The 23,730-nt window shown below is 40.5% G+C and overlaps 1 protein-coding gene across 1 annotated transcript in view; it reads left to right on the forward strand.

Moving 5' to 3' along the window:
• The first annotated feature begins 2,523 nt into the window (after window positions 1-2,523).
• Window positions 2,524-23,730, forward strand: part of LOC139546486 (F-box-like/WD repeat-containing protein TBL1X) — a 43,554-nt gene continuing 22,347 nt past the window's right edge. The window contains exon 1 of the mRNA XM_071354912.1: window positions 2,524-2,854. The gene's annotated coding sequence lies outside the window, so the exon portion shown is untranslated. The remainder of the gene's footprint in view (window positions 2,855-23,730) is intronic.

The following is a 23,730-nucleotide window of genomic DNA, read 5'->3' on the forward strand; positions in this document are numbered from 1 at the left end:
CCTCATGCGTCTCTCGCCTGTGCGGTTGCTTGCATTGGGGGATGGGAAGGACGGAAGTAGGGGGGAGGGGTGGTACAGTGTTACTGAGTTCACAAAGCCTTTCCTCACTCACACGCATGTGCACACAGAGGCATACACATAGGCACTGACTTGCACACACACACACACACACACACGCACACACACACACACACACACACACACACACACACACACACACACACACACACACACACACACACACACACACACACACACACACACACACACACTCACACACACACACACACACACACACACACACACACACACACAAACACACACCCTAACACAAACACACACACAGATGCGAGCACACACAAACACGTGCATAAACACTAGCACACACACATACACAGTAGGCTTCTGTGTTGGTGGGTGGATTGTCTTGGCCCTGCCAGACTGACTCACACCCTGCCTGTGCTCGTATTCTCTTTATGGTATGAATAAAGCAGAAGGGCTTGGGAGCTAAATCCAATATGTCAATGGGTACTGTAGCACAGTGAGAAACAGAGACACAGCTGGATAAAACCCTGCAAGAGGCTGCGCTTCCCAGGGCTAATAACAGCCCAACAAGAGCTGTGTGACTATCGGCACCCTTCCCCCACATCAACATATTACCATCCCCACTCTGTGCTGTCTAGAAAGGTCATGTGACCCTCATCAGTCTCCCGGGTTGGGGGAGGGGAAACAGATTGAACCTGTTCTTTGTTAGGAGGTCAGCCCCAGCTCCATGGCAGGAAGAGTTCTTACCACATACACACTAATAGCCGTACACTTACAGGCTACAAATTAAACCCAGTTCAAATAATTAACATAGGCCCTACTTCAGAGCAGAAAACACTAGCCACGCTGGCCACAAAATCACCAGAGCCCTGGAAAGTGTAGTTACAAGTGCATATTGGAAAAGGCAATTTTTTCACCCATTGACCCCTAAATAAGGGGGTAATATTGTAATAAGACAATGTGATGAGGAATATGATCAAATCCTTTAATCTGTTTGTACAGCCAATATATATATATTTAATCAGAAAAAAAGTAGAAGAGATGGTTTTACCATAAAATCAATTGCAGAGAGAAGGAGAAAGCTAAATCCTGGGATGCAAGGATGCAGCAACTTTACTCGCAAGAATGATTTATAAAGTTTGATGTAAAAGTATAATGTATTTGGATGGTTTTACTGTCACAGTTACATCTTAATTAATCTAAATGATATTTAAATTCAATTTTGACTATGAGTGATGCTTTGGATATACAGTCACATTTAGCAGTTCAGAATCCACATTTTACTTGGCTACAGCAGTAGTACAGTCGGTATCACTATCATTGGTGAAATAAAATGTGGAAACAGTAACAGTGATTACCAAAGTACTATGCAATACTATGTAATAAGTGTCAATAACAATGCTATTACATAGGTATGAATCCATTGCTATCTTTTTCAAACGTGTGCATGGTACTCTGACCGACTGTGTGATGATGAATTGCATAATTCTTTAGTCTTCTCTGCGCAAATATTCACGCTCATACGGTAACCAAAGGAATGTGTCACACGAATGTAGAGCAGTAACGATGTCAACTTGTTATTTACTTTCCAAATCTGAATGACTGAGCAATGCGAAAGGAGAATTAATCAACCACTATGTGACCCTACAGGCGAAAAATACAGATCAGTGGGGGAGGGGAATCAACTCAGAGGCCAGATACAATGTAGGGTTGCATCGTGTGAAGATTACTACCGTAGCCCTTTTACCAGATCCAACCAACCCAAGGTCTTTGGCCTTTGTGCATTAGAAACATTAGTCATTTTCTAACAAAGCTAAGATTATAATGATTGCAATTCTTCAAACTTGGAATTCCGATTCACTTCAAATATATATTTTGGGATTACAGTGTAGTTTATTCTTGATTGATGTAGGTGTTTAATCAAACAATAATATTTTACCATATAAAGTAATACATAGGCCTACTTTAAAATAATATCACACAATATGTTTTGTAGGGGTTGCAATGACATTAATCAGTAATCATTGTTATCATCACTCAATTTATATTTGTCTTTTAAAATGGCAAATGCAATGTAAAAATTACAAGTAGGCTACCAAAGACAATACATGACTATAGCTACAATACTCTTTGGTTGAAGTTTGCAGTGGCCATGTTCTGAGACCACATGTAGCCTACATGTACAAGCAATTATGTACAAGAAATTAACTTGAGGCAATAACGGCTAATAACCATAATTTTTAAATGGCACAATAGAGGAAATCATTGAAGAGAGGTCAAACAATGCCATTCACGTGCATTAGAATTGACTATAAATTATCATTTTTTATCTATAAAGAACATGGCTTGTAGGCAAAATAACATCATGGTATTTCGTTACCATTTAGGCTACTGGAAGGATTTTAATGTTTTGAATAAGCAGGTTCAAGGTCAGGTGCTGATTTTTTCATTGTAGGTCACGACAGTCTCTATCTCTCTCTCTCAGCCCTCTTTCTCTATGCCGATGAGTGCTTGCTGCTGTCTCTTGACGTTCTATTTTCAGAAACGCTGAAAACTCAATTGCATACATCCCCAGCTTTAGACATCGCGCTTCTTTAAACTTTACATGCCACACACTCATTTGCCAGGAATATATCTTTTAGACCATCTCTGTTACCTTCGGAACGCAGTTAGAGATAGCAGCGGTGGACAGAACTTGAAGTATGATAAGCAAAATGGGAGGAAAGTCGTCCCTTGCTTATTGAGTTGCAGGCTCTCCTTGTGGAAGTGGAAGAGGTGGCGGCAACACCACGAGCTCACTCTGAGAAAGGTAAGTTAGAACTTTTGTTCAAGTTTCATTAATAGTAACATTGTATTTCCATGAATTATACATTGTTGCATGTTAATACTTGCCGAACTGAGTAACACTGTTTATTATGACACGTTTACTGGATCACACTCTACATGTGTAGAAATGTCTTCCAAGGGAACATTTAGATTTTTAAATTGTTAGTAGTCTAATATAAACGTTGCCTTTTGTTTTAACATAGTAATTTAATTATTGTATATTTTGACATAAATTAAACATTTTGTTGAGCTGCAATACATCAAATGTAGTAACTTCTGGTGGCAGTTATTGTGTTTCCCTGCTGAGTTATAATCCTGATTTTTAGATTAAAGAGTAAATGAAAAAGAAAACGTGTGATGCAACTTAACATACTCAAACTTAATAATAAAATGTGATATTGGCCCCATTTAAAAGGTATTGCTCATGCTGATAGTTCGGAAGCGCATGAGTGGGGGAGGGGAAGTAGAGTCAACTGCACCACCAGTCAGACAGACATTGGTTTCATAGTAGCTTAACCTGCTGCCAGGGTTACTTCTTGTTACAGTATCAGTCAAAATGGTGACATTTAGTCCATGTATAAAATAAACATTCACCCTCCAGCCCATTCAATACATTTGTTAAAATGCTAATTGGGCATTCGATTTTAGAGTTTGTGTATTTCCTTATATTTACACATGAAATTAGAGGAGTCTTTCGAAAATGGATATACTGAATGGTATTGGCAAAGCTTGTGGATAGGTCACTGGGAGGCTTGAGGTTTGGAAGAGGCATCATCACATGGAATGTAGCCTAGGCCTATCCCACTGGGCAAAAACTGGTTGACTCAACGTCGTTTCCACACCATAAATGTTTTTTAAATAATTCCACATTTAATCAGCTTGGAATTGTTAACATTTTTTCTTTCTTTAACTAGGCTAGTCAGTTAAGAACAAATTCTTATTTACAATGACGGCCTACCGGGGTACAGTGGGTTAACTGCCTTGTTCAGAGGCAGAACGACAGATTTTTACCTTGTCAGTTCAGGATTTGATCCAGCAACCTTTCTGCTCTCGAACTCTGATTGGATTCGCAAAAGTACTTTTTTTCACTCAACTTTTAACCTAAATCCAATATCATGGTTAATTTTTTTGGTTGAATTCACGTTAGTTGACAACTCAACCAAATGTAAATACAAAATAGACATTTAACTGATGTCTGTGCCCAGTGGGATGGCACCACCTCTATCACCTGTTGATCTGATGGTATCTAGGTCCTTACGTTAGACACAGAACACAGCGCTGTAAAGACTATACATAAAGTAATTTCCATCCTCCCACTTACATTTTATGGGATAATGTGCAGTCATATAGAACTTGACAACACCCACCAACATTCTTCAATGTCTGGCAAGAGTTTACCAGTACAGTGACACTGGAATTATCGTATTCTAACTCTTATGATGATCCTCCATTACCAAGGAATCTGAACTAATAAAGGCCTAGAATACCAACAAAAACTGGAGCTTTTCTTGCCTGTGTCCACTGGTTTGGTTGTAGAGTGAAACCAAATGAGTCATAAGAACAACTGGTTTAGTGCCATCTATTAAAAGAACAATGGGGGTTTATTATAACTTAATTGCTGCTCCTGGATGACAAGGCTTTTCCATTTGTGGAAATCTACAAGCTATTAGAGAGTGGTAATGTAGAAAGTCATTAGTAAGCTATGACTGTGAACCGTGGCCCCATTTTGGAGATGGAGCAGTATCGGTGGTTAATAGCAACGCAAAGCCTTCATGCAGCGTTTCCCGAGCTCGGTCCTCGGGATGCTAAGGGGTGCACGTTTAGTCAACGCTTAATGATTAGTTGATTATTTGAGTCAGCTGTGTAGTGCTAGGGCAAAACCCAAACATGTGTCCCTTAGGGTCCCGATGACCGAGTTTGGGAAAACCTGCAATGATATTGTCAAGACTTTGAATTAGTTTATGTCTCAGTGAACATTATGTTCTGGGAGATTATAAAGTAGTTTTTCTCCCGATGAGCAGTGTTTCAGAAGACCCAGATTGTTTACACTTGAATGTCTCAGCTTTCTAGGGGGCCTAGATTAATAATATTGTTAGCCATGGTATGTCTATTGAAGGTTCAGTGATCTAATTTGGCCTTTGGCTTTAGTGGTGAGTGGTGATGTTGTGTGTTCAGGTTAGAAATGCCTGGATGGTTGTTGCTAAAGTGCGCTAAAGTGACTAGAATGACGTATACAACAGCCAACTTAAAATAATTTGGTCACATACACTGGATAGCTGTAGTGAAATGTGTTGTTTTACAGCAGGGGTAGGCAACCCTGGTCATGGAGGACCGCAGGCACTTTATGTTTTTGATTTAACTGACCTGGAAGACCGGGTGTGTTGAATTTAGCCAATCACTGAACTGATCAATTAGCTCAGTTGGCCAGGGCTGCTTTCAGTACATTAAAACGTAATTGAATGGAAGTGGTACTGTACTAAACGACCAGTTGAAAAATGGGGAAGGGTTGGGTTGTGGGTTCAGAATGCACCGCTACCCTTTAAATATGTCACTCATTGCGTCAAGCCACACCATGGCACGCCCAATGAATGGAGTAAACATAGCTCAAAGTCTGTTCAAGAATGTTTTGGGAAAACGTGTCATTCAGTAAAAAACGTTCAGCAATGTAGCAAACGTTCAAGCGAACTGATTGCACACCTTGTTTAGGGCCGGCCTAGATGGAACTTAATCCTGCAGTACCTTAGGCACTCCAGGAACAGGGTTGCCTACCCATAGCCATAGTAGTATGGCACCCCTGGAGCAAATTAGGGTTAAGGGCACATCGGGCAATTTTTATTATTACATTATTATTTTTGACCTTGTCCACTGGTTTGGTTGTAGGACCTATGCTCTAACTGCTAGGCTATCTACCACTCTTTCAGATGGACTCTTTGCCCTAAGTCAGGTTGTAGTCTTTTTTTAATATTAGTTTTCATTTTTCAAATAGACATGTTTTACATACAACAAAAACATTAATTGTCTGAAAAAAGAAAGTAGTGTAAAACAGAAAAGGTAAACTATTTCCCTCCATGAACCAATAACACAACCCTACCAGTCTCCACTGTAGGCTAATGGCCATTTAGACGTTCTCCTTCAGTCAGTAGTTTGTTGTTTCCTTTGGTTATACATTTTGTTATTTAGATACATTTGTGAAAGTTACCCCTTTGTGCAAGAGATCTTTCAAATAGAGGGCATTTTGTGTGGAACTCCCATTTGCTCACAGCAGTGCTTCAATTCCCATTCACCAGCAGTACCTGAAGTTAGCCCCAGATACAGAAACCCCATGTGACAACCGCTCTCAAACTCTGCATTTGTCCAAATATTTATGCAGCAATATTTATTTCTAATAGAACATGGGAGGAGGCATGGCAGGCAAGAGGGGCTTACGGTTCACATGGGCCACCAGCCAGTTGGCATGCCAATATTTTACTCAGAAATAACACCCATTGATGGCATTACAGCCTTGTTCAAGACTACATCCATTTATTTGGGATCTGGGATGGTTGTGTTTGTTGTTGTGTCTGGCTCTACCCTCATGACTTTGTTTGTGTGTATGCCATACATGTAAAGACAAGTTGGAGGCCTGTCGAGAGTGTACTGGAGGCCACAACAGAAACCTCAATGTACATGTTGTTACGGCAACTGCTCGCTGCAGCTGCGAATCAATCTCTATTCTCAGACCTAAACTGTAATGATTGCTAGTGCCCTTGTTTGAATGCTATAGATTCCAGACAGACCCCATTCTGCTCCTGGTAAAGCACAAAAGTAATTGAGACATATCCAATAAGCTATCCTATGAATTGTGTAACCCAGGAGATAGTGGTGTCATATACGTGTCAGGTTTGTGACGTGTCATAAAAAGGATAGCGAGAGATTCAAGGGAAGTACAGGGGAATACACATTCAGCTTTAAACCCATAGGATTAATGTTTATTGAAAGTTGTAAAAAAAAATATATTATTTGTAAAAAATAATGTAGATTTATCTGATGACCTGCCAATTTTTTCCATGTATGATTTCACAATATCACAGTGTAATTGGGGAGCATTTACATGTGAACCTATGAACCCATGATACAACATCAGAAAGGAATTTGTGTGACATTGTATTGTCCCCAATGAGTTGTGATTTTTTTTTTTTTGTGTGACAAAGAAAACCTGCATCCCTTCTCTGGAGTTCTGTTGCTGTATTTTTTTCCTGAGAATAATTAGTTTGTTGTGAATACTTACCGTTAAATCATTAGCCTACTGTAAGTCAGCTGTTCGGCATGGCTACCACTAGTGAGGAAAACAATTGATACAGTTGCATATCGCAATGTTATTTTTGGACAATATTCATTTGACTCCAATTATCAATTTGTTAAAAGAATATATATTTGTATTTTTTGCTAACGCTAGTCATCTTATAGCTTGGCCTCAATATTATTTTTTAATAGTGAACCAACGTGTTTTCAGCACTTTTATTTCCATGACTGACCCATTTTCTCATGCACAGGTTAGATTGGCATTCCTGAAACATTTTGTTGAAAATGTATTTTCTCTGAGAAATTATGCTAATTGGTTTCACCCAAATTGGCCATGTAAATATATAGGATTCAGATAATATCCAATACATATAGTACCCAACATCTGATTTAGACCAAACTTTTTCCTACCAATGAGTAAGACATGAGGAATCCCCCACTTCCCCATGCCAATCGCACCCCAACAACTAGTATACAGTATCAGTTCTCTATGTTTGACAAGTGGTATGAAGCCGTGGCTTGTAGTATTGTTTTTCCATATTATGTAATGTATTCCCTGTGAATCTGGTGATTCGTTTTTTTGCCCCTGTTCAGAGAAATTAGTAATTTAAGTCACTTGCATTATTTACCATAAAGTAGTGTGAAAGTACCAGGTTTTGGCATGGGATGTGGCGGTGCTGTGGGTGGCTTTTGACCTTTTTGGGGGGATTCCTCATCTTGCTCATTGATATGAAGAAGTTTGGTTAAATCGAAAGTTGGGTGCTATATTTATTGAAACAATTTCAGAACAACCTGAGATGGTGTGTGTCGAAATCCTCTTTCTTGTGCTTTCTGAGGTGGAACGACCCAGTATAGAATCGCAATACATATAGAATCATGAGAATTGCAATGCATATTGTATCGGTACCCAACACGCAAACCACACCGGCTGTGTTGTGTAGACTTACATGTATTCTGTAATTTCACCCACACAGCTTGCGTGAATAAGCGTCTGCGTAGCCAAGTGCTAAAATAGAACATGGTTCTATTTGAAACACTCAACGCGCTGCGCTGCAAGTGCCCTCCGTAATGGATATCAGGAAGATACAAACCCACGTGGATGCTTGAAAGACAAACGAGGCGAAATTAATAGCAGATAATTAACTTAAAAACAAACCACGTTTCCCTTTATATCTGTGAATTAATTGTCGGAGTAGAGAAACACACGTTTTGTATGACTCCGGTTTAAATTTCTACAAAGAACCAACTAAAAAGAGGACCATATGCATGTCAGGTAAAATAACAACCCAATGTTCATCTCCCAGGACAAGCTAGCTAGCTAAATGTCCAAGAATGTTTCATGTATGTTTCGACTTGCCCCAAAATTAATATAAATTGATTCACAGTTGGTTTTGGAATTTTAATCTGCGTGTCATGATTGCGTCTGGTGGGGATAGACAAAATCAACATACGCACACACGCAGTCAGCATGTAAGTATTGTGATTTAATCGTATTGTTAACCAAAGTCGAAACAGTATATATTTTTTCTAGAAATGGGACATACGGTCACGGCAGTTAAAGGAAAATAACACTGATGTTAATAATTAATGCTGGTAGTTGTAAAGAATTCTGCTGCTCTCATTATGTTTGTATGGGCCATCTGTCTGGTCTGGTGTGCAGCCTTGACCATGGCCTCTCGCTGTTCTGGTTTCCAGGATAACCCTGTCCTTGAATATTGGCTCTTAGAACACAGCTCTGGAATGGATACCAAACCAACGTGTAGGAGCCATTGAACGTTTCATGTCTGCCTTGGTTAGCCTTTATCTCTGCCATTTCCTACCGTTTGTAATTTGAAACACTCACCCATACACTCTCATAGTAATACCACAGTCTGGAGGTTCTAAGAGGTTGACTAACACTGTGACAAGTAATGCAGACTTTTGCTTGTATTAGGCTTGGTCGGTACACCACACACACACACACACACACACACACACACACACACACACACACACACACACACACACACACACACACACACACACACACACACACACACACACACACACACACACACACACACACACACACACACTTGAAGTCGGAAGTTTACATACACTTAGGTTGGAGTCATTAAATCTCGTTTTTCAACCACTCCACAAATTTCTTGTTAACAAACTATAGTTTTGGTAAATCGGTTAGGACATCTACTTTGTACCTGACAAAAGTAATTTTTCCAACAATTGTTTACAGACAGATTATTGTTGACTTGCCTAGTTAAATAAAGGTAAAATAAATAAATGGAAAAACCAAACCTGTAACAATCAAATCCGAAACCTTTATTTCCGCCTAACGACCTAGTAATAATTGTGTTACATTTCTGCCTATGGGTGAGTATGAAACATAGCTGTAATGCTGAGCAGGTATTGGCACGTAATACGCTCTTAAACTCTTGATGGTTGCTAGGCAGCACCAGTTAACCATCCTCCTGACAGTTGTAAACTTTGGGAGGCATGTCTCTTCCCCCATCTCTTCACACAGCCCACCACTAAGCATGCACTAGTTTCTTAACCACAACAGGGTGGGTCCATAAAGAATTACTGTGGGAATAAATATCACTGAATGATTAAAATAATGGAGTAAAGTAGGCTAATGCAATTGAAGGCTTGTATCAAATTGTCGCTTACTGAAAGTCCCAAAGTCATCCAATCATCGTAATAAATTTGAAGAAATAGCCTACCCACATGTGGTCAACTAGATAATTGAGACAGTGCCACCTTGCAGCGTTGAGACAAGCATGGGGATTCTCTTGATAAATCAATTGTCACATTTTTGTTTTCACTGAATCTCTGTTTGGATATTGGTTAGGCTATTATTAGGCTGGGGAAATGTTAGCTAAGTTGAGGTAAGTGTTGTTCATGATCATCTTGTCAAGTTGGCTCATTTATTACAACATTTTGCCAGCATGTTATGGAGTTTAACATGTGGATTATTTTGCTCTTCAGTCGCTTAATAGCCTAGGCCTACTCCCGATCAAAAGCCTGTGACTTTATGGACTTGTTTCACTGAATCGCTGTCTGTAGGCTATTTGGTTAATTGGTTTCTGGCTGGGCAAATAAGTGGAGGTGGTATAACTAATTTGTTTGTTTTCTCATCTATCACTGATCAGAAACATTTAGCATGCAATAATGTAGCCTAAATCAAGTGTAGGCCTCTTGTTTTGCTCGATCGTGTATAGGTAACTCCAAAAACCCATGGAGGTTGTGAAATACTAACACGAGACATATGCTTTGAAAACAGGATTTCTATTGTTTTCTATCTTTGTCATGAAGATACTCTCAATGTAATACACTACGTCTGCTCCCTAATGAAGTGGAGTGAGGGTAAGAAAGAGATGAAATGCGGATCAAAAAAGCATGGGCTTGGGCTCTGTTTCAAAATATCACCTTTTTTATAGGACAGCGGTTCCACACAATCCTGTGACACAAGTTGGGCGGGAAAAATATTATTTGTATTTTATTCTGTTATATTCCATTATATTCTTACTTCAAAAAATATATATGTATGTATATGTGTGTGTGTGTGTTGACTGTGATGGACGGGGGTGTGTGTGTGTGTCTTGTCTGTTTAATGAACTATTGATTTCATTAATTTGGACGTAACATAATTAAACTCAACATATGCCATTGTTTATTAGTCTTATAATGTTTCGTAGTACCTACCTAAACAAATTAATAATGGATATCTTTTGATGGTATATATTCAATGAATTTATTAAAATAGACGCACACCCACATCTGCACACCACTACTACCACTCGTCGGCAGCATGCACAGGGAATGTATAAAAGGCATATGCAGGCAAGAATGTTTTTTTGTTACAGACAAAATACTGTAAATCCTATGTGAAAGCAGTATCTGTCTCTATCCCATGTATTCTCCAGTGAACCCTAGAATAAAGGTTATAGATGACTCCAGGATATGGCAGTAGATGTGTCCATCCATCTGATTGGCTGGCAACAATGTACATAACACTTGAGACAACTGGCTCCCATGTTATTTGCCATTTTTTCGAGTAATTTGTGAATTATATAATGGTAATAAAAATGTAGTCCAAACTCCATGTTTGGCATACATGCTGCATTGATGTCAATGGTTGATATTAGTGATGCACCTATATGCCATTTTTGGCCGATACCGATACCCGATATTTTCATTTCCAAAAAACCCGATACCGATATGATATTTTTTTGCGGCCTTCTAAGCATTCTAATACAGTTAAATAGTTAACACACACACGGACGCAGCGGTCTAAGGCACTGCATCTCAGTGCAAGAGGCGTCACTACAGTCCCTGGTTTGAATCCAGGCGGTATCACATCCGGCCGTGATTGGGAATCCCATAGGGCGGCGCACAATTGGCCCAGCGTCGTCCGGGCCGTCATTGTAAATAAGAATTTGTTTTTAACTGACTTGCCTAGTTAAATAAAGGTTACGCACACACACCACACTAACCAAAAAGTTATTTTTGGCATTTACGTATGTCCCCATTACCAGTAAAACATAATAAATTCCTATTTCTTTCCCTCACTTGCTGTGCTGTTTCGTTGTTCATTTGGTCAGTCGTTTCATTCTCAACCAGGATTTCTTTGGAAGCCGTTTGGGTCTTTGTGTGTCAAAAAAGATACACGTCAAATAACACGACATAATCTGTTTCAGTAGCTAGGTGTCATCATCTAAAATAACCCTAATTTATAAGACAGTTCTTATTTGATTAATGGTGGTCGGACACATCTATGTGAAGCTAGCCACAATAAGGATTAGGCACAATAGTGGAATTTGCGGTTTGCCTTCAAAATAAAAGGCTAAGTGCAAGACTAACCGCAAAGTCCACTATTGTGGCTAATCATTATTGTGGCTAGCTTCACATAGAAGCTAGAAGGCCAGCATCTCGGAGTCGCCTCTGCACTGTTGACGTTGAGACTGATGTTTTGCGGGTACTATTTAATGAAGCTGCCAGTTGAGGACTTCGGAGGTGTCTGTTTCTCAAACTAGACACTCTAATGTACTTGTCCTCTTGCTCAGTTGTGCACTGGGGCCTCCCACTCCTCTTTCTATTCTGGTTAGAGCCAGTTTGCGCTGTTCTGTGAAGGTAGTAGTACACACCATTGTATGAGATCTTCAGTTTCTTGGCATGGAATAGCATTCATTTCTCACAACAGGAATAGACTGACGAGTTTCAGAAGAAAGATCTTTGTTTCTGGCCATTTTGAGCCTGTAATCGAACCCACAAATGCTGATGCTCCAGATACTCAACTAGTCTAACGAAGGCTAGTTTTATTGCTTCTTTAACCAGAACAACAGTTTTCAGCTGTGCTAACATAATTGCAAAAGGGTTTTCTAATGATCAATTAGCCTCTTAAAATGATAAACTTGGATTAGCTAACACAACCTGTCATTGGAATACAGGAGTGATCGTTGCTGATAATGGACCTCTGCACGCCTATGTAGATAACCATTAAAAATCAGCCGTTTCCAGCTGCAATAGTCATATACAACAGTCATAAACAACATTAACAATGTCTACACTGTATTTCTGATCAATTTGATATTTTAATGGACAGAAAATTAGCTTTTCTTTCAAAAACAATGACATTTCTAAGTGACCCCAAACTTTTGAATGGTAGTGTAGGTATGCTCGGTAGCTTTGACATAGTTTTTTAACATAGGTGTTGAACTAGACATCGGGCCGATACCGATGTTGGCATTTTTAGCTAATATTGTCTGATTCCGATATATTCACTGATATATCGTGCATCCCTAGTCAATATGCATGAACGTTCAAGTGAGGCGTGTACATGGATTCTATCTGGTCCTGTGTGATGTGGTGTAGGACGGAGAAGAACTGGAGGCAAAGTTAGTCACCGGATCAGTGGCTGAAAAGCTGCTAGCTGCAATAATGCTTTGATATTGCTATTCACTGTAGTAGTCAATAAATGACTCCCTGATGTAGACCTACTACATCCTGTTGGATTTGACAACCAATGTAACCCTTCAATATTAAAACTACAGAAACACAGTGTAATCTTCAAACTGTTGTCAGTCAATCACCTCTATCCAGGCAGGCGTGGAAGAAGTGGTTTCCTCTAGATACGGTAGTGCTACCATCCCACAGTTTCCCTCCCACCCCACACCACCTGTCGTTTGAGCGAGTCCTTGAGAAAGGCAGACAATAATACACAAATAGTTGTTGCGGCTACCTGATTGTGGCATCATTAGTTATCCTCCACATTCCCCTCCCTTCTTCCCCCTCTCTCTCCCTTCCCCCAATGGTCAGTCTAACCAAAGGCAGGTTTTACTCAGAAGAGTAGTTCAAGAGAAAATGGCTGCTGTTTCCAGGTCATATGGCAGGTTTTACACATCTGCACATCTGTCAGGAGGTGACTGCACAGGAGAAAATGGGGTCCTCCTCAGCATGTTAGGGTAGAATGTGCCTTCCTGTGTTTTTGTAAACCTCTTTTTTTTGTGTGTCCTGTTTTTCTACATCAATCCCCTTCAAAACCTATACACATAAATGCCTGGCTGTAGAGTTTTTCTTTGCTTTATTGTCTCAGGGTATTTTGATTGCATGTTGTCTTCTTGAAGCCTATGTAATAATTTAAAAAATGTTATTTTACGCTTAATTTATCTTCATATTGAATACTATTTGTTGTGGTTGATGATTAGAAACTTATGTAAATAAGAGAATATACATTTGTACTGTAATTTGCTAGGGTTTTGTGCGTTTTCTCTGCAGTGTATGGACATGGTTGTTTCTCTTTCCTCTCTATATCCAATAAGTAGATGTTAATAGACTTCTCTAGTCTGGGAGAGCACACTGCTTTGTCCTTGAGTTCCAAACACAAACCATCCACATCTATTTTTAGGCCAGATTATCCAGCAAAAATCAGCATTTGCAACCAATTTTTTTCTCTCTGTAATTACATCCCCCCCATGGTGACCTTATCATGAAGACTTATCGCAGCTTCCCCTGCTTGTAGGTTGTCTGTACTTCTGTACTGTCTGTAGATCTAGGAGAATAGTTAAGCAGTTTATATTTTTACGGTATGAATTTACAATAAGCGGCAGCCATTTCTGTTTTGTAGTGCCACAGAGTGCTTATGTACCATCAGTTGACCCTTCCCCAAATGTTTAACCTCACAGTTAGAGAGGGGAAAAAAGATCAGACCAAAGATCAACGTTTAAAGGCAACTTCATCCTAGAGAAACTAATCCATGCCTGCGCTGGAAAGACTGGATGTGTTTTGTGGAAAAATTGTGAATGTAGCAATAAATTACGTTTTAAATGGAACGCTCATGAAATGCTTACATGACAGCAACACTGTTTTGGCTTGAGTCCTGAGATCGTTTTGGTTGAGCCATTTTACCTTCTACAATAAGTGTTTGTACTTACGTGGACAGTCAACCTGATGTGGTGCTCTTTCCAATGAATTTCTAATGGCTCAGGCAGCTACTATAGTTGTCATTTGGTTCGTAACAACTAAAAGAAAATTGGACATTCAGTTAAATTGTGCTGTACTTTCACCACAGCCTCAGGCATAACACTCAGTTGAAACCTAAACATCGTAGCCTGGGTGAATGGCTGGAATCAACTTTACTGTGCATTAAACATGCTAATGATTTCCCTAATGAGTCACAGGGCTGACGACTAATGGGAAGCTCATAACTGTCCAGTATTATTTCCATGTTTCTGCTGCTGCAGTCAGTCAACTCCTGGGATGTGCTATATGGAGGCTAAATGCAATTGCTTGGGACCGTTGTGAATGCATGCCCCAAACAAGGAAAACAATTTGGAGCAAGACAAATAATGTATTTGAAATGGGTCTGATGAATGGCAAAACACTATGATGTAGATTATAATGTGCACCGAAAGATTACATTAGGCAGATATGTTCTTCCAATGATATCATAACTGATATCCCAATTATGATATTTAACAGATAGCATTTGTGGCATAGAGTAGGGGTTGGTCGGTATCCAGATTTTCATACCGTCATACCTTTTCTGTACCGGCATATACAGTATTTCCGGAAGTGCACACAAGGGGCGCTATTTAGAAAGCAAAAACTATTTAGGCAACAGGGATCTTGATCCAGGAGGGGATTGAATGTCTCTAGTCTTGTAGTATTTAGTTTGAGAATTTTGACATGAGCTAGCAACATTTGACAGACTGGTTTCGTCTGGACAAAAAAAAAAAGGTTAGCAACCGGATACCAACGTGTTCTGTGGAGAGAAAAAAAGGTGATAGTTCCAGTATTTGGATAATTGTTGTGATTGGAGGATAGCTGTGAGGTTTATCGAAATCGGGACAAACTCCTCTTCTCCTCAAGCTCATTAATGATAGAATATTTATATTTGAAGATGTCATAAAGGCCAGTCTCTGTGGCAATAACCAGGTAGGTAGGGCAAACAGTGGAATGTTAGCTAAAGAGACTAGTACGTCTCTGCTGTAAAAAGAAGCTTGATATTAACATTTAGCCCCTTACCTAACAAGTTAGCAAACCAAATGCAAAGCTGGAACCCTGAGCTGGATATAATTCATTTGACACATCTTAGATTTCTTATAGCTAATCTGACCTTCTATTTTTTTTACGGTATTGAAAATCATACCATCAGTATTTCAAAATACCCCGGTATACGGTATAAACGGTATATCGCCCAAGCCTAGCATAGATTATGTGTTTGATGTGGAAGCAAACTGTACAGGGCAATTCTTCGATAACAGAGTGATGCAGACTAAGATTTTCACTTTAAAATGTATGTTAAACAAAAATGAATGATTGTAAAGTTAAACAAAACGTAGAACTCTATGCACAAGGACCACTTTCAGCAATTTCCACAGAAAACTTTACAAAAACACGTACCTAATAAAGAAAAGTGCAGATGCAAACTTTGGTAACAGAATGACTGTTTGTGCTATTTGTGCTGTCATTCTGTCACCAAACTTTGCATCTGCTGTCACAGTCGTGTGGAAAGACGGACCAAGGCGCAGCGTGATTTGAGTTCCACATATTTATTTAAAGTGAAACTTCTAAACAGAACAATAAACAAACACCACCGTGAATAGTCAAAACAATATCCCACAAAGCAGGTGGGAGAAAGGGCTTCCTAAATATGATCCCCGATTAGAGGCAACGATTTCCAGCTGCCTCTAATTGGAAACCATACAACCCAGCCACATTGAAAATCAATGACTAGAACAGCCCCCTAGTCACGCTCTGACCTAAACACCTGTTACGATCGTCTTTAGGTGAAAGAGAGGACCAAGGCACAGCGTGATATAAATACATCTTCTTTTATTTGAAGATGAAAACGAACACTAATAAAAACTAGACAAAACAACAAATGACCGTGAAGCTACAAAACGAAAGTGCAGACACAAGCAACTAACGTCAAGACATAGACAATTACCCACAACCTACCTAATGCCTATGGCTGCCTTAAATATGGCTCCCAATCAGAGACAACGATAGACAGCTGTCTCTGATTGAGAACCAATCCAGGCAACCATAGACGTACATAAACACCTACACTGAACACAACCCCATGAACTCTACAAAACCCCCTATACAATACAAACACCCTAGACTAGACAAAAAACACACAAATATCCCCCATGTCACACCCTGACCTAACTAAAATAATAAAGAAAACAAAGATAATTAAGGCCAGGGTGTGACAACACCATGGAGAACCGAGGGCTATCTATGGTCAGGGCGTGACAGTACCCCCCCCCCCGCAAAGGTGCGGACTCCGGCCGCAAAACCTGAAACCAAATGGGGAGGGTAGGGGGTGGGTGACTAGTGTCGGTGGTGGCTCCAGTGCAGGTCGTAGCCCCCGCCCTGACCACGGATCCGGCCATGGAGCTGGGTTGGATGCCGTGCCTGGACTGGGCACCAGCGCAGCGGAATGCTCCGGCCATGGAGCTGGGTTGGACGCCGCGCCTGGACCGGGCACCGGTGCCGAGAAAGGCTCCGGCCTTGGAGCTGGACTGGACACCGTGCCTGGACTCCGTGCCTGGACTGGGCACCGGCGCAGAGGAAGGCTTCTGCCATGGAGCGGGACTGGACGCCGTGCCTGGACTGGGCACCGGGACAGAGGAAGGCTCCGGCCAGGGAGCGGGACTGGACACCGTGCCTGGACTGGGCACCGGTGCAGAGGAAGACTCCGGCCAGGGAGCGGGACTGGACACCGTGCCTGGACTGGGCACCGGCTCAGAGGAAGGCTCCGGCCTAAGAGCGGGACTGGGGAGGCTCACTGGAGGCCTGGTGCGTGGAGCCGGTACAGGTGGCACCGGACTGCTGACAGGCTTTTCAGGTCAAATGTTGAGCAGAACACACTTGACCAACATCTCTCTCATCTCTCTCTCTCCCCCAACTTCTCCATCGCCTCCCTGACGGTCTCTGGCTCTTCAGGGTGAGTACGGGGAGCTGGCACAGATGGCACCGGACTGATGACCCGCTCTTCCACTCTCCGCTGCTTCGCCGACCACCCCTCGTGCCCCCCCACTGTCCCCGGCATCGTCACTGTCCTTCCACCTTCCTTGGTGTCTCCTTCCAAGGAAGGGTCTCACATCTGGACATTATTTCCTCCCATGTCCAAAACTCCTTAACCTCCATAACACGCTGCTTGGTCCTGCGTTGTTGGGATATTCTGTCACGGTCGTGTGGAAAGACGGACCAAGGCGCAGCGTGATTTGAGTTCCACATATTTATTTAAAGTGAAACTTCTAAACAAAACAATAAGCAAACACCGACCGTGAACAAACGTGGTGCTACAAGCACTCACTCAAAACAATATCCCACAAAGCAGGTGGGAGAAAGGGCTTCCTAAATATGATCCCCAATTAGAGGCAACGATTTCCAGTGCCTCTAATTGGGAACCATACAACCCAGCCACATAGAAAATCAATGACTAGAACACCTCCCTAGTCACGCTCTGACCTAAACACCATGGAGAACCAAGGGCTCTCTATGGTCAGGGCGTGACATCTGCACTGTTTAACTTTGCAATCATTGGTTTTTGTTTGGCATACATTTTAAAGTAATACATCTGAGTCTAAGCATCACTCTGTTACTGTGGAATTGCTCTACTGACAGTGTCAATGTCACCAATGTTCTCAATCCACCAACTCAATTTGTCCTCACCGTACCTATATCACTCAACAGATCACAACGTTAAAGTGCTCTTGCTAGTTGCCACAGCACAAAGCAAATGCCTAGGTAAGCATTTGTGTCAGAGGTGGGAGAAGTGTATAGGCTGTGTTGTTTCGAGGGAAGCCTAGATGCCCAGGAAGCTCTGTAATGGATGATGCCGTCATGTGCCCATCTGATATATGGATTAGTGCTGAGCCCCCCCCGACCCGTTGGGCTTCGCCTGGTAATTATGTTTCCAGTTGTTTGTTGTGGTGATGGCAGCAATGGCTCGCTGCTTTGATGCCGATAGCCCTTCCCTTCCAGCCTTGCCAAAGAGAAGTGGTGTGTAGGGATGTCTCTGAGTTTTGCAGCCCACCCAGACTGACACAAAGGCTTAGCTAGGGAAAATGGGACCTGCTTCCAGTTTTGGTGTTTTTTGTAATTTTTAAAAAATGTGTCATAAACTATTGATCAGATTATTAATTGTGTTTTTGGTTTCATATGATACTGACTCAAGTGATGCCTCTCATTCAATAACGTGGTGGTGTGATTTATGTATTCATGGAACGTTAGTGTGAATCCACACAAGGAGAATGTGTCTCAGTGTGAGATTGATCTTCACACTAGCTCCAAATCATAGCACCATCTCTGATTGTTGGCGGAAAATTCATGTGAACATTCACACTCAGCCAATATCGGGGGTTATTTAATTTGAGCGCTGCATGTCTGCTGTGTGGTGCAATAAAGCCAGAGAGAGTCCATGTGAAAGAATATCCCAGTGTAAACGGTGTGAAATGGCTAGCTAGTTAGCGGTGCACGCTAGTAACGTTTCAATCGGTGACGTCACTTGCTCTGAGACCTTGAAGTAGTTGTTTCCCATGCTCTGCAAGGACCACTGCTTTTGTGGAGCAATAGGTAACGATGTATTGTGGGAGGCAGTTGTTGTGTTCAGAGGGTTCCTGGTTCAAGCCCAGGTTGGCGAGGAGAGGGACGGAAGCAACACTGTTACTCCAAGGTGAAGACTTGCATTATTCATGTTGAGTAACATGTTTGACCCGGCTGGCACAGAGCCCAGTGGTAATTGGGACAACACTATTCTGTGTCTATTTTGCGCCTGTTGTTGGTATGCTACCAAAATGGAACTCTTTAGAGTCAGTTGAGCTCTGTGTGGTGTGGTATGAAGGTTAGAGGCCTGCATTTCTTACTGACTGGCTCTACTCTGATTCTGATCTGGGAAGAAGTTTGTCCCTCTTGTCCAGTTCTACCCTTCAGACTAGGCTGAATGCACAAAAAGTAAGAATGGCCATGATCCAGCTTTCTAAAGGTCAGTTCTAGGATCAAGTTCAAATGTATTGTTAATCTCTGAGGAATTCTTAACCTCTTGTGGGGGTCCGCAATAGAGGTCGACCGATTATGATTTTTCAACGCCGATACCGATTATTGGAGGACCAAAAAAAGCCGATACCGATTAATCGGACGATTTTTATTTTTTATTTCTTTTGTAATAATGAGAATTACAACAATACTGAATGAACACTTATTTTAACTTAATATAATACATCAATAAAAATCAATTTAGCCTCAAATAAATAATGAAACATGTTCAATTTGGTTTAAATAATGCAAAAACAAAGTGTTGGAGAAGTAAAAGTGCAATATGTGCCATGTAAAAAAGCTAACGTTTGAGTTCCTTGCTCAGAACATGAGAACATATGAAAGTTGCTGGTTCCTTTTAACATGAGACTTCAATATTCCAAGGTAAGAGGATTTAGGTTGTAGTTAATATAGGATTTATAGGACTATTTCTCTCTATACCATTTGTATTTCATATACCTTTGACTATTGGATGTTCTTATAGGTACTATAGTATTGCCTGTGTAACAGTATAGCTTCCGTCCCTCTCCTCGCCCCTACCTGGGCTCGAACCAGGAACACATCGACAACAGCCACACTCGAAGCAGCGTTACCCATCGCACGACAAAAGCCGCGGGAATAACTACTCCAAGTCTCAGAGCGAGTGACGTTTGAAACGCTATTAGCGCACACCCAGCTAACTAGCTAGCCATTTCACATCGCTTACACCAGCCATTAGGCTGATAGGCTTGAAGTCATAAACAGTGCTGTGCTTGCGAAGAGCTGCTGTCAAAACGCACGAAAGTGCTGTTTGAATGAATGCTTACGAGCATGCTGCTGCCTACCATCGCTCAGTCAGACTGCTCTATCAAATCATAGACTTAATTATAACATAATAACACACAGAAATACGAGCCTTTGGCCATTAATATGGTCGAATCCGGAAACTATCATTTCGAAAACAAAACGTTTATTATTTCAGTGAAATACGGAACCGTTCGGTATTTTATCTAACGGGTGGCATCCCTAAGTCTAAATATTCTTGTTACATTGCACATTCAATGTTATGTCATAATTACGTACAATTTGGGCAAATTAGTTCGCAATGAGCCAGGCTGCCCAAACTGTTGCATATACACTGACTCTGTGTGCAATGAACGCAAGAGAAATGACACAATTTCACCTGGTTAATATTGCCTGCTGACCTGGATTTCTTTTTTGCTAAATATGCAGGTTTAAAAATATATACTTCTGTGTATTGATTTTAAGAAAGGCATTGGTGTTTATGGTTAGGTACAGTCGTCCAACGATTGTGCTTTTTTCGCAAATGCGCTTTTGTTAAATCACCCCCCAGCGTTGCATCGATTATATGCAACACAGGACACGCTAGATAAACTAGTAATATCATCAACCATCCATCAACCATAACTAGTGATTATGATTGATTGATTGTTTTTTATGAGATACGTTTAATGCTAGCTAGCAACTTACCTTGGCTTCTACTGCATTCGCGTAACAGGCAGGCTCCTCGTGGAGTGCAATGAGAGGCAGGTGCGTTAGAGCGTTGGACTAGTTAACTGTAAGGTTGCAAGATTGGATCCCCCGAGCTGACAAGGTGAAAATCTGTCATTCTGCCCCTGAACAAGGCAGTTAACCCACCGTTCCTAGGCCGTCATTGAAAATAAGAATATGTTCTTAACTGACTTGCCTAGTTAAATAAAGGTATATATAAAAATAATAATAAAAATAATAAATAAAAAATAAAAAAATCGGCAAAATCAGCACCCAAAAAGACCGATTTCCGATTGTTATGAAAACTTGAAATCGGCCCTAATTAATTGGCAATTCCGATTAATCGGTCGACCTCTAGTCCGCAAGGTTCTTTATGAATGATAACTAGCTGTTTTTTGTGAGGTAAATGATTGGAGCTGCCAACATGAATAGGAAGCATTTTACGATGTATAGTTGTCTATGTGGTCTTGAATACAGAATGTGATATATCACATACAATGAGCTCCAGAAGTATTGGGTCATTGACAATTTTTTTTGTTTGTTTCTGTACTCCATCACTTTGGACTGTCAGCTTTAATTTGAGGGTATTTTCATCCATATCGGGTGAACCGTTTAGAAATGACAGCACTTTCTGTACATAGTCCCCCCCCCATTTTAGGGGACCAAAAGTATTGTGACAAATTCACTTATATGTATTGAAGTAGTCAAAAGTTTAGTATTTGGTCCCATATTCCTAGCATGCAATGATTACATCAAGCTTGTGACTCTACAACTTGTTGGATGCATTTGCTGTTTGTTTTAGTCGTGATTCAGATTATTTTGTGCCAAATAGAAATGAATGGTTAATAATGTATTCTGTCATTTTGGAGTCACTTTTATTGTAAATAAAAATATAAAGTTTTTCCAAACAGTTGTATATTATTGTGGATGCTACCATAATTACAGATAGTCTTGAATGAAACATGAATAATACTAACCTCCCCTGTTATTGTAATGGTGAGAGGTTAACATGTCTTGGGGGTATTTTTTATTTTATCTTTGTTTAACTAGGCAAGTCAGTTAAGAACAAACTCTTATTTACAATGACGGCCTAGGAACAGTGGGTTAACTGGCTTGTTCAGGGACAGAACAACAGATTTTTATCTTGTCAGCTCGGGGATTCAATCTAGCAACCTTTCAGTTATTGGCCCAACAATCTAACCACTAGGCTCCCTGACACCTGATATTTGTGTGTCTAACTTTCTCACTCATTATTATTATTATTCACGATTCACGTAAGTGAATTTGTCCCAATAATTTTGGTCCCCTAAAATGGGGGGACTATGTACAGAAAGTGATGTAATTTCTATACAGTTCACCCAATATGGATGAAAATACCCTTTCACCTTATATGCATTGTATAATTATAATCTAAAGTGCTGGAGTACAGAGCCAAAACAACAAATAATGTGTCACTGTCCCAATACTTTGGTAGCTCACTGTATTTGTCTGCTTTGCCTTCAGTTTGAAGGCAAAGTTCACAACTTCAGTTCGCTTTACTCGTCAACAGATACATTGGGCTTTGATATAAAATAAAGTTGATTATTGCAGTGCTCAAGGGCATTTCACACAAACTGGTTGCACCTACAGTTTCAGGATTTTGACGATTTTTTTCTCTGAATTCTAAAGGTATTATTCCAGTCTCACCTTCATATTTCATACCCTATTATGCATAATATACTGTGTACAGACAGACAATGGATTGATATATTGTTTGAAAATTATTAATCTTTTTATTATTTTTATCGAATATAACATACAATATACTTGCAGTGAAGCCGCTCAACAACTACATCATACCAGTTGCATGAGAGTGTGTGTGTATTTGCATGTGTACAAACACCTGCACAGCATCAGCCTCAGGCAAACCGGCATTAGTTGTAAAAACATTGCCCCTCAGTGTCATTCAAACGTACTTTTTGTTATGTTTTATTTTTACTTAAAAAAAAAAAACGTATCTTTGACCATCATTCTATCTCCCGCACAGCAACTCCACTCCCTCAGCTTCCCTCAGCCCATCCCAACTATCTGCTGGCCACCCACTTCGGGTTTCTATGCAACACATATCTTTCAACTATGCTGTGATGTTTAACGTACAATTTCAATTATCTAATCGAATAGAATCCACAGATTGCAAGTTGAAGATAAATACTTTTACTAAGAGTATTAGTATATTCGGAATTGACTGACCCGGTCTCTCCAGATCTCCTAACAATACAATTTCTAGTGTCAATTTTAGGTCCATGCTATGCATTTTCAGCCATTCCTGAACCTGAGACCAGAAACAGGCTACCTGAGGGCAATACCAAAATAAACGGCCTATTGATTCTGTATCCTCACAACAAAATCTGCAGAACTTCGATGATTTTATTCCCCAAATATTCAACATTTTGTTGGTGGCAAGAATTCTATATAGTAATTTTAGCTGAAAAGCACGAAGTCTTGAATCTTGCGCTGTTTTATATATCAACTCATATATCAACCATCGAATACATCAAAAAT

Source organism: Salvelinus alpinus, chromosome 20 (assembly GCF_045679555.1).
Source record: "Salvelinus alpinus chromosome 20, SLU_Salpinus.1, whole genome shotgun sequence".
NCBI lineage: Eukaryota > Metazoa > Chordata > Actinopteri > Salmoniformes > Salmonidae > Salvelinus > Salvelinus alpinus.